The sequence below is a fragment of the Meleagris gallopavo genome, chromosome 1 (assembly GCF_905368555.1).
Source record: "Meleagris gallopavo chromosome 1, MGAL_WU_HG_1.1, whole genome shotgun sequence".
Classification (NCBI taxonomy): Eukaryota; Metazoa; Chordata; class Aves; order Galliformes; family Phasianidae; genus Meleagris; species Meleagris gallopavo.
Window position 1 is genome coordinate 148063957 of NC_139404.1, and position 13836 is coordinate 148077792.

Below are 13836 nucleotides of genomic sequence, written 5' to 3' on the forward strand. Positions count from 1 at the left end.
ATGGTATGGCTTATTACATCTTTCTCTATCCAGACTTTAGTAGGAGACAGAAAAAGTTCCATAGCTCTTTGTCCCAGTCTAGCCTCCTAGCCTCTACTTCAGTGGGATGATGTTCTTCCCCTCCACCATTGCATGGCCACTGTTGAGGACAGAGTAAGCTGGGTCTGTTACATGGCTCATTGAGAAGTACAGGAAAATGAGACAGGAGAAATAAGCAGATGGGGAAATGAGATAGGAACCATGAGGAGAAGGTTTGTCTGTGATATGGATGGCAATCTCTTAAATGAGGAGTCAGAATAGGAGAGAGCAGGTAGTTGTGTCATAGCATGCCCAGAAAGAAAGAACAGAGTAGAAAGAATTGAAGTCTAAAGAAGAGAGAGATTTCCACCAACGGGTTCAGTTCCTTGAATCCATGTTAATTGCTCCCAGCTCACTAGTTTCACCCTCACATCCTGCAAACTCTGCTAACTTTTTCAAACATCTTCTTGTTCATAGTGTACTGGAAAACAGCTCTAGACTTGGACAAATCTCTCTCTGCTGTCATTAGCCTTCTAAAATACTAATAAGCCTCACTTTCTCCTTAATTTCATTTTGCTGTCACAGTGGAACCAAACTGTACCTTCAGTACTAAGCCTTGAGCTGTTTCTCAGTGTACTCAACAGCAAATCAATTGGAAAGCCAAGAAAGCAGTTATATTTCCTTTCTTCATCAACATCCTGTAATGAAAAGATGTAAGAGAGAAAAATAATTCATATCCTTCCTGTCTAAACAGTTCCTGACAGCTCATTATAATTATCGAATGCCAACTGTAAGTTCAGTCATTTGCAAACATATGGAGAGAAATGGCTCCTGTACAAGATTCAACTGGTTTAGACATGTAACTTCAGCAAGATGAACATAGGTTAAACAATTTACATAAATATATACACATGTACAAATATACAAGACCACAGACACTGCTTTAAAATTCCATTTAAAAATCTAAACTTTATCAGTGGCTCATATTACATATACCACCCTCTGTCCATTCAGAATAGAGGTACAATACAATATTGTCAGAAATATCAGAGCACAGTGCCAGTTTGTCTATGAAAATATATACATGATTCAGGATCATTGCTATTGTGAACAAATCTCCAAACAACTGAGAAAGAAAAGCAATGTGATGGAAATACTTGATGATAAAACAGCTCATCATCTATTCAGTTCTGTTGTACTGCAAGTCAAACTCTGTCATTAGGGTAATAGTAATATTAAGTATGTCCTTACACATTAATATGTTTTTTGAGGCGCCTAAGTAGTACGTGATATTTTTCCCCAGATTTAGTAGTTTTACTTCAAAGACATACACTGTTACTTCAGTGATTACTTTAAAATACACAGTTCTCTTTTTGGGCAGAAACCAGCTCTCTTCCGGTTATTATTCTAAGGTACTTTTTATATTTTCAGACATATTTATCAATTTATTGCAGCAATCCCTATGCATAAAATTGATAGTCCAAACACTTACTAAACACTTCATCTTCAACTGGATTTCCTTATGCAGAGAATGAATTGGAAGTAATAACTAGAATCTTGTTAAATGCAAGAGAATCCTATGCACCTTTACAGCTAAAAGGCCCAATAGGTCTGAGCATCCATCTGAAGCTCAACAGGCTTTAGAGTCCTATTTTATCTTCTAAAGGATAGATAGACTGATGGGATATAATAGCAACACAGACGATTCTGTACTTAAAAATATTTTTTTTTAAAGTGGATTTTTATTTATTTATTTATTTATTTGGTGACTGTTAAACACAGACTTATAAAGAAGTCTTGTATTTTTTTACTGCTTTTGTAATCATGGAAATTTTGATTATGTCACTACACACATATTTTGTAATCCAACTATTTTTTTTTTCCATTCATTTTGTCCAAAGCTGACTAATGACACCAAATTTTACCTAAAAACATAAAGTCAGTCTACAGAATAGATATAAGAGAAATAATCAAAGAGTAAAGTAGCACTTAGCTTATCATTTTAAGCTTTACGTACTATTTCAAAGTCCAATTGTGTTACATATGATACGTATCTTTTAAGATATTCTTAAAGCTTCCATCTATTGAATATTTAAGCTTATGACTAAAACCCCCATTTCACTGACTTGGTGACATGTACATATCTATAATTTCCTTGACTGGATGAAAAACAATCTAGCCTGATACACTGTTCTTAAGAAAAATACCAAAAGAATGTCATGTAGCTGTTTAAAATACATCTGACAAGATAGAATCAACAGTAATCTCACAGTTAAAAAGTATTTCAAATACTTTTTTCAAATACTCAAATATATATATTTGTTTGAATTGAAGCTGTGCTTCAACTAACTATAGTTTATCTGGTGATGCTGCTATAAGCCATATGGAGTGAGATCATTATGAATAAGCACACAAGCATTTCTAGTTCAAATACCGAGGACTGTGTGTATTGGGGATAGTTCTTCCTCTGAACAAAGTAAATGAATTATTCACAAAAGGTGAACAAAGATAAGCTAAATGAAACTCAGAGCAAATATTTGTAGAAATTTATTATTTTCTCTATTTTATTTAACTTTGAAAAAAAAAAAAGACATAAAATGCCAATAATTTAAATAAGGCAGAAATGTCAATGCAGAGAATTGAAAAATAACTACTATTATTATTTTTAGAAGTCACTAGTAACAAAAGCTAACAAGGCGTAAAAAAAGCTTCATGTTGGAAGTATCATATAAAAAGTACATTTTATGAGTCTCAATATTTTAGGTAGATTAAATATGTAATTTCTAGTCCTGTTCCTTTTGAAAGAGGAAATTTGAAATTAAATACAAAAGGATTTTTAAAATACAATTTTTAAAATACAATTTTTAATTCAGTTTTGGAGCATACTTTAAACGCATTATTTCCTATGAAGTTTTCAAAAAAATATTTGCTTTCTTTGAGTCATAGACTTTCTATTTATTTCCCTATAAATGTCAAATAAAATCTGGTGGAAGTTTCTCATTTGTCCTAGGCCTTGATGTTATTGGCCTCTAAAATTAATCTTGGCACGTTGTTACATTCTCAAACTGGTCTCAGAAATCAGGCACACAGATGTTTCTCTGCAACATTTACTTTATTTGGATTAATTGCTTTTGAAGATAAAAAACACTCTAACTTTAGACCACATCAAATGTCCTTTTCTTCAGAGAAACTTGTTCACTTCTTTCAGATTTCTTTTGGGGTTTCTCAGGAGTCTTCCTATTTTGCCATTTGTTCTTCTTCAGATTATTATTGTATGAATAGAGCATTCCTCATTGCTTGCTCAGAAGTGTATATATTTACTCTGGATTATTTCACATCTGTCCAAAATTAAATCTCAGTCTTTCTTGCAAGTCAAAATCCTAGTAGGTTTGAAATAGCTTTCATACAAGTTAACCTCACTAAGTTCAGCTTAGAAATTTTATACTTTTATAGAAATTGCTGAAGATTTCTAATGTTGTGTCCATGCTTCATACATGCCATGTGGATGAATCTAAGTGAGCTGTACACTTCCACTTAAACAGAATTTAGCAACCATTATTCAGATGAGTTTATCCAATCTGCTTAGCATATGGGAGGCCCTATCCACTGTGAGGAATTGTTCATTCTGGAGACGAGAATGTTGGAGATTGTATCAGTATTTATGAATATATGATAAGAGAGAGTGAAAAAGACGTAGATAGGCTACTCTCCGAGACATCCTGTGATAGGAGAAGAAACAAAGGGCAAACACTGAAATACAGTTTCATTTAAACTTAACAGAATAGTTTTGTTGTTGTGGAGTCATCATCCATGGAGATACTCAAAATCTAACTGGACATATGTACATATATAAAATATGAACTGAATGGATATTACTACAAATAGTAGTTGTCACTTTGAATGACAAAATATTCAAAATAATTAATAAACAAGGTTAAAAAAATACATATTTAACCCAGAAGAAACAATTTCCCTGCTTGTCTTGGTTTTGAATAGAATAGGGTCAATTACTATTTCCGTTATACATGTTACTACTACGATAAAAATTATCTTTATCCCACCTGAAACCAGGACACTGCCTTTAGATATTCCCTTTGTAAATTCAAATTACCCTGTGTACAGGTAATTTGGTTAGGTTAGAAGGAACAGCATTATTTATTTATTTATTTATTTATTTATTTATTATGCTGGTTAATTTGTTACCTGTGCAGGATTTTGTCTGTTCAACCTCCTGCTCAAAGAGTAACACTTGAGATTACACCAGGATGCTCAAGGCTGTGTCCATTTTTGTCTAGAAAACCTTTAAGGCAAGAAGCGATATATTCTGGCTCTACGATCTGTCCCGTTGCTTGGCTGTCCACACGGGAAATTTCCCTCATTCAACTCATGTTTGTGTCCTGCGGGCATTCACTGCTGTGGAGAGCCTCACTCCACCTACTTGCTATTCTTCACATAACTACTGGAGATGCATCCCACAGCCTCTCAGGCTGATCTAACACTGAAGCTTCCATCTCCCTTTCCATCACTCAGCCATTTTGGTGATTCTCTCCTTGACTGATTCTAGTATAATGATGTCTGTTTTAAAATCCAAAAACAGCTTTATTAAGTTCATATTATCAGTAAGAAAGAAAATACGCTACACAGTGTAAAATATTCTACAATTTTAAAAGAGGAAAATAAATCTGTTTTACAAAATAAGAAAAACAAGAAAAACAAACAAACAAACCAAGATGTCCTGTCTTATCCTAGTATAGTACGTTTTGCCACATATTATAGAATAAATATTTTAGATAATAGAATTGGAGTGATCTAAGACACATTAGTATATATGACTGTACTATTCATATTAATGGAATACAATTGGGAAAGTTCAGTACATCTTTTCAGGATGTGTAAGCTTATTTTCCTCATATTTCTGAAGATAAAACTGTGATTTTTTTTCTGATGGTACCAGAAAACAAAGCAAAACAGAACAGAAACAAACAAACAAACAAACAAACAAAAACAAAAACACAATGATTAAAGAAGATGTGAGAAGATGTAGTCCCGGGAAATCAGTATACAGGAAGATCATCATTTTACTTCAGAACAGTTCATTCTTAGCTATGCATATTCTTTTTCTGTTTCTGTTTCTAATGAGCATTCTGCTCTATCTTCAACTAATATCTATGACCACCTTTGTGACTGTGCTATGTGTCTTAGACAGAGTGACCATCTAGGAGACTGCAGGATTAGACCATGATCAGTTACCAATATTTAGAAGTGGGTTACCAATATTTAGAAGGACTTAGTGTCAGTGCTGAAGGCTGGTCCAGGGCTGGGGTGTGAATAACTGTTAATGCTGGGCCAGAATACAGAGGAACTTACAAGTGGGAGCACACACATACGACTATGTATATCTTCCACAAGTAAACTTAAAGCAAAATTAGATGAGAAAAGTAACAAATCAGTTGTTGATTCTTATATATGTGCCTGAAACACCACGCTTCTCTCTGAGTTAATCTTCCTTCATGGCTGGCTTCATTCATGGGTGTAACCACATGTCAGTTAGGAGTATGACCTCAGCTATGCTGCTAGATGGACACATGAACAGAGAATAAGTCCAATTTATGAAGTGATATTAACCAATCAATAACATGCCACAGGATACTGCCTACTTAACGTAATGGCTATATATACACCTAAAAAAAAAAAAAAAAAAAAAAAGTTGGAGTGTATAGTAAGTGAAAAGAAAGGCTGAGTTTTCAGGAATTAAGACACAATGAAGGAGATTTTATATGGTGATACCACAAAAAGTTGACCACTTCAGTCACAGATACATTTTTTGAACATGTCATTGAACAGCTGGAAATATGAAGGTATTTTCAAGGAATTGAGCAGTAGAAAGAAAGTAATAGACTAAAAGATGTTTGTGTGAATATCTAAGATATTCCAGAAATATCTCATCATTATGGCTATATAATATAATGTAATTAAAACTTTTAAAAAAAATATCCAGGCATTTTCATAAAGCTAGTCTTTACTATCGTAAAGATGTATTATACATATTTTTTCCCTAAAAAAATGAAACACAGTAGATTAGAAACAGCCACACTACATTCACAAACACAACCTACCATAGTCTTTCCTTTCATTCCTTTTCCCTTCCTTGAATATTCTTAATCATTTCAAACTCTTTAAGTAGTTGTGTCTTTTTTCTAAGCTTGCACATAATGATTTTTCTTTGTTGTCTTAGAAGCAAACGCTGTCTCCTGCTTCAATGTAGTTTTAGAAGGTTTATTTTCCGTTGCCCTAGGCTTCTATGAATTGAACCCAGATGCCTTTTCTCTTTGGAGCTGTTGAACGTTTTGAACTAAATATGTCCCTTGTGCAATAGTTGAGTGGAAGAAAAATGCTTTAGTTCTATGTTGATACCTTTCAAGGCTCTTTACAGGCTTGTTTTAAAGGAGCTTTATTTAGCTACAAGACTGTTTTTCACATTAAAAAGGAATCTATGCATCTATCTATCTATCTATCTATCTATCTATCTATCTATCTATCTATCTATCTATATACATACAGAATGCTCTAAGCCATAATACCAAGATAAGGACTTAAAATATTCATTGGTTTGGGGCATTTCAATCTCAGAAGACCAAAATAGACTTAACTGAAAACAGGCGCATCAGTATTGCCACACACACTGTCAAGTAACCAGAGCCTGGAAATAGCTACCTGGCTACAGTCAGATATATAGGATATGGAGGACTGGACTGCAAAATCAAATATTGTGTGCTGTTACATAACTATGTGATATATCTGCTTTGTCACTTCTGGCTTTTGGCAGAATGATGCTCTACTTTGTGTATCAATCCCTCCTCCTCCTTGCAGAAAATCTGCATTCTTCAGTAACATTTCTGCTGTTTCAGCCACTCCAGGCTTTACCTTGTGGAAAGGACCTTGTATGGAGTTGTCTTAGGCTCTTGCAACCTGTCACTAACCATAGTAGTATACTTCCCATGTCCCTGAAAGGATCTATGTGCTTGGAAATTAATTCAGTGTCAAAAGTTTACGGGCTGGTTCGGCCCAGTTCCGTGACTAGCGGGGCAAAAGGATTTTGCAAAAATCCACATCTCCAGAAAAGGGGAACGGGGGACCCCAAAATAATTAAAAACAGCGGCAACAATCTGAGAAGAAACAAACTAATTTATTAAATAGACTATTGGAATGCAAGATAACACACTGTAATACAATATAATTAGAACTGAAGCTAATAAATCAAATATAATGAGAGAGAGAATGTCCAAAAGGTGGATAGGCCTCACCATAACGCTGAGGTGAGATGCGCAGTCCAGTTGAGCAGCAGGGAGATGAGAAAAAGCAGATGAAGAAAAGCAGATCAGGTGACCTTGCCAGGAATATATCTCTTCTCTAACTGCAAATACCCCTGGGGAATGTAGTTCTTCTTCTCTTCCGGACAGGTACCCGGAACTTGAGCATTAACAATTAAACTCCCAGTGCACTACATGATATTATGATGTGGAATACCGATAACCAATAATCATAAAACCATGATATTCAGTCTCCAAAGGACCTTACCTGGCAAAACTTTGATCCATTCACTTATTATTTATTTAAAATGTGTCTTTTATAATTAGTATTCTTATTGACATAGTGAAAGACTAAAAAAAGCTTACTGCTTGTAGAAAATTTTTACTACTTCTCATATGAATTATTAAGTCCATTCCTGTTATGCATTCTGTGATGCAGATGATATATTTGTTGTTGATGTTGTTGTTGCTTCCTTTATACTCATTATGTAGTTTTATACAGGATACTTCTGTATTTGAGTAAATTCACCTGTCCAGAACAACAACAATAACAAAAGTAAACAAAAAACATCAACATTAGTTAAGTAAAATAAAAGAAAGAAAATGATAAAGCAATAGAATCAGGAAGAACTATAAAGGAATCTCTTTGGACAGATGATTTTCTGGTAATAAGCAGTAGAAGTAATCACACAGTCAGTGATTTTATTTTAGCTATAATTTTGGCTAACAGAATCTGACAACCTTTTGCATAGTCTCTTGTTCTTAATTGTGCTCCAGATATGACTCTACTTTTGTTATGTTAGACATGATACTGATATATTTTAAATGGCCTAGTAATTATAGCAATGCCTTTAGGCTACTGCTAATTTCAGTTTCAGCTTTCATCTAAATTTACTTGAGAGTATGTGTGTGCATTTGAAAAGGAAAGCATGTGTTGTCTTTAAAAATCTGACCATTTTAAACTTTTTCAAAACAATAATTCATTAAACAATCCTTAGAATAGGCTAATTTACAGGCTGCCAATAACCAAATTCTACTTAATCTATACACATTTTCAGTAGATATGTCAAAGTAGATTCACTTTAGCTACTCACTGTACTGTTTTTCAAGCAAATTGTATAAAACTATCAGTGGGATAAGTACCATGTAATCACAAGTCTGGGACTCTGGTAACAGAAGACAGAAATGTTAGTGAAGTTTTCCTAGTTTAAAACGTTTTAAGAGGTATTTTAAAGAAGTAGTATCATAACACCTACAAAATTCAGTCAATCACTCAGAACTTGAAGTCCTTTGATCCTGATAAGTACATGAAGACAAAATTAACCCTTTTCTCTCATTCATATATTAAAAGATGGAATGCTTATTTCTTGAAACATTTACAAGTTCCGATTTGTATCAAACCAACAGCATCAAACTTTCAGAACAAATTTAATCCTATCCATCCAGTATAAAAAAAAAAAAAATCTGATAATATTTGGCAGGTTTTCTCAATCAGTGGAACTGAACTCTGAATGGAATATATAGAGAGGGATAGAAATGGGTACTGTGGGCTTGCATTGCCATTAAATACTTCTCTTTTCATTTTCAGAAGTTTATAAAAATAAAATCTTGAGAAACTGGTTACAATGTACTGATCTTATATCCTCCGTTGGTTTTGCAAAATGCAATGAGTAACTATGACAATGCGTATTTTTGTCAGTGATGCTTCCTTTATTTTCTTAATAATAACTTGAAAGGTATTTATGCTCATTGTCCTTCATACTGTCATGTGAAATTCTTTACAACAAAGCAAAAGAGATGTGACACAAGAGGGGGATGTATATGCAGTTTCTTCATTTTCCTTGTATATATAAACACATGGTCTGGTTTTAATTTGTCAGTCTGCCTTCCTATATTATATTATTGAAATTATGTAAGAAACAGGCTTTCATAATTGTTTGTGGATTCCAGAATAAACAATTTATGTATGAGTCTTTTTGCTGATTTATAGAGAAAGTACAGATTCCCTCCAGCATTGCTGGATCAGCCCTGTGAGAAAGCTGTCACACCTTTATAAAAATGTAATAAGATGTGTAATGAATGTCTAGTAGAAAGGATGTTTTTGAAAGCTCTGATCTTTCTGTATCCTAAAGCATCTTAGTATCTTTTATAAAAGTCATACAAACATTAATGACCAACAGGATAGAAACTTAGAAAGTGGAGGTGGGTGAAGAAGAAAGGAGAAAAGCACAACATTACTATTCCCTGATGCCTTCAAGAAATGTTTAGCCTTATCTTTAAGAGGTGTAGGCTCAACTTTGGCAAATCAGGGACTTATTCTGTACCATGAGTGTAGTGCCCTTTTGGTTTAACAGGGACTAGCAATGTACAACAATAATTTCCTTCAAATGGTAATTTAATTGAAACGAAAGTTGGGAACTGGGAAACAAAAAACCACACCAACCCCTTTTCTGCTTATATAATCAGCTGTTGGTATTTTTACTGAGGTATAAATACCAAAACTTGAGTAAAGGCAGATCTCTGTAAAATCTTAGCTGTAATATCACTGAAATAAAAAGACATTTTTATTAAACAGTTCCAAAAGGAAGCCTGACATGAGAAGGGGATATGCAAAAGTAAGCAGACTATTGGGCTTACTTTGAGCCTTTAAGCAAAAAAATATATATATTCCTTCCCTCTGTCAGAGACTGATTTATGCTGTAGCCTGAAGACTCTATACGTCTTACATCAGCTGCAGCTGGTGAGGACTCCTGTCCTTTTCTGGTCTTCCAGAGCACATTTAGCTGTGTTTGATATCAGGAATAATATGTTTGTATGTATGTATACACAAACAGAGCTTCATAAATATCATTCAAAGTACAAATATATTCCTAAGCATATGATTTGCTTTGTGAATAGGAAAAAAGTAGATGTCCATTAACTAATGTAAGCTTACAGAAAGATATAGCACAAAGAAAGATTTTCTGGGCTGCATTTTATGTGAGATAATCATTGTGAAATAACTAATTTCAGCTTTTGTCTGTCCTTGTTAAACAGCACACAGGGCTAGTGTAAACTGTGGTGCCATACCATAACCATGAAGAAGGGATCTGCAATATAAAAAAACAACCTCTATGCCAGTTCTAGTAGAAATACAAGAAGTTTGATCATCTTATCAAATATTCACCATATAAGCCAAAATACATTGCTGTATTTTTCCTGTTTTGACATCCAGAAATGAAGGAAAGTCTTGTGACATCTAGAAATTGTAAGTTCAATAATCATCATAATCAATATTAAATTCCTTCTAATCAAAATACAAGTTTATTATAATAGAGTAACTAGAGAATATATGGAAGTAGTTTGTAATGCTCTGCATGTATAGTCACTCACAACATATAGTTCTGTAGAAGTAAACAATGAGACCACCAAAAACAAAAGCAAAACAAAACAAAACCCTAAAACTACTACAACTATAACTAAAACTAAAACTAAATAGATGCATTTGAGAGGCCTGAGAAGGCCTGTGAACTGCATCCTACATAGCAAAACTTGGCAGATAAAGAACAAAGAATAAGAAAAGCACTAGGGATTGTAAACAGGTAAGACATCTTGCTAAGACACAGGAAATCCAAGAAGAGATGCAATGAAGAATCCAAAAGTAATGGGCGAAAGACACAGGAGGAAGATGACTATCAACTTCCAGGTCCAACTTCTCTCAGGAAAGATCTTTGAAGCCTGATCACCTTGAACATAGTGACTATGGGTCCCCAAGAACTGCAGTTGAGAGTACTGCACTCATAGTTTCACAGTTTCAAAGGTGATCATAGTAATTTCTAAGAACTAACCATTAGTATGAGTTGTGCTGATAATAAATGTCTATCTAGAAATGTTTGGTTTAGAAGTTGAAGACTAGTATTATTTATCAGTCTTCTGAAAACTCACATCACAGTGGTCAATTAGCTCATGAACACTTTCCTTCGGAAAAGGAAAGCTGACTGTCTTAGAATCTGATACCAAATGACAAGCCCATGCAACTTGGATAATAAACAGAACATGAACAAATGTTCAGGGGAAAGAGATAGACAATATAACTTCATTATACAGTTTTCTTAGGTGCCATTTTGAGCTTTACTGTATCAAGTTTTAATCACTCATTACCTTCATAATAATGCAAAGCCTATTTGTTCATAAGCCACACTCTTATTGTTAGCAAAAATACTCCCTGTCTGCGTTATTAATCATCCACATTATTTGCCACTTAAACAAAACAATGACAATAAAACAAAACAAACAAACAAACAAAAAACACAAGCAACTAGATATATCTCTGAGGAAAAAAATAAAAATAAAAAAAACCACAAAACTTCATGATCCTTTATAATGATCACTTGTTTTAATATCTTCACTTTACGCTATTTTTACCTGCATTGAAAATCTGCAGCTAGGCAAGGCTGCTCCTAAAATATAGTCAATATTTCCACCTTAGTTGAGACGGTGGAATTTCTCCTCAATCTGGACAAACACAATTTCATGGGTATATTATTTGTTCTGCAATGAAATATAGGAATAGACTAAATATCTAACATTCTTGAGTAGTTTTGTTGTTGTTGTTTGTTTGTTTGTTTTGTTTTTGTTTTACTATGAATAGGTTGATAATATAATGTAGTCCATGTCAAAGAGAGAAATAAATACTCTTATATTTAGAAATACGTGTTTCATTACTTATTTAAGGAGTACTTACATAGGAGTTGGAAGATTTTTCTTCAGTTTTTGCTTTGACAAAAATTTGAAAATATTTTCAAGTTCTTGGGAATCTTGTGCTAAATATAAGATATTTCCCTTGGGTACATCTAAACAATATGCAACGATATATGAAAATAGGATTCTGAAATATCTACACTATACGTAGCATCTGAAAGATTATATTCTTCATTCACATAGCTGATTTTTGGCTCACCTTCCTATATTTCATTTCTAAAATTCATAATCTTATTTTCTGACACTAGTAAATGTTCCTTCTTCACCCATTGAAAATGACATTTAATGCATGTTTTTCCCGGTCTTATCACTTCACTCAAATTATTCCTGTATTAGTAGCCTTCCATGGTATCCAAAATAAGATACTCATCCAGATGTCTGTTATAGTATATTCTGGCCTTAATACTTATTTCTTAGAAATTAACAAGATGTGAAAACCCCAATTCTCATCTGTCTTTATCACAGCCTGTGCAGGTAATATTTCAAAGATTACCTTAGGGCTTTCTGCTATAATGCACCTCATACATGCAGTTAAATTTTAAGCAGCAACATAGACAGCTCATTGGTCTTCCTGAAATGTTATTGAACAAGAATACCTGGGATATAAAAATGGCAATGATTATAAAGCTATAGTTCTATGGGCTACAGATGTTTACAGAGCACATTTGTCCTGCCAAAAATTTAATGTCTTTTACAATCTTGAATTCCCCAACTGCCTTTATTGCACAAATATTCCTTCTGTGCCTGGCTCTTTATCTTGATTGCAACATCTTGCTTCTGAAATAAAACTCTATGTGAAGTTTGAGGATGTGGGGATCACTATCTCAGAGTGGCAATACAGACAAGCTTCAGACACTCCATCTGCATCAAAAACAGAAAAAGAGTAATTTATTTATTTATTATTTATTTTTTTCCCCACTCTATAAGAATATTGCTGTGGCAGGCTATGATTCGACCGTAAGATTATATCACATAGAGGAGCAGGAGAGTATAATCCTTGAGGAGAGCCATTGAGGAGAGTCACTGAGGAGAGTATAAGCCTTGAGGAGAGAAGTTTTGACCTGGGTATAAATGCTGTGCAATATGGAGGTAGGTAATCTATTTCAAGTACTTCATCAATACTGTGGATGTAGAGCAATCTGCATCCCCCAGCATAAAGGCTGGGGTTAAGTTTTATGGTGTATCTAGCAATGCAGCTGTAGTCTATTTTGCATTTCACTTAGTAGATCTGTCTACAAAGCCAAAGGAGTTGAAGCTGAGGTACTCAGTAAGTGTAGGGGGAAGAGCAGTTAGAAACAGTCCAGTGTAGAGGCTTCCTCTACTGACAGAGAAGGAAAGTGAAGCATATGGATCTCTTAGAAACATGGTAAATAGCTCTGACTGATTTTCACCCATTACTCATGAAGTCACAATTTAAACTTCCTACAACTAGTATTTCTAAGATAATGCATTAGTATTTCTCTCAATTCCCATTTTCTAATGAAAAAATTAGATCTTGTTAAAAATGGATTCACACAAGCTTAATTTATCTTTAGAATTAAAAGGTTTTGTTTGCTTTTGTGTTTGTTTTTTTATCATAATGGGATGCATGAGTACAGCTTCTACCAATTTTCAGTTTCATTTAGAGCATGCTTTTCCCTGAAAATTTTAAAATGCTTCCCACAGTCACTTGAATTTTTTTTTTTTACAAATGGTTTGAAAGATTATTTTACTACATATAGAAAAAATATTGTTTATGAGCAATTAAGAGGTGTGAAAAACATGAGCT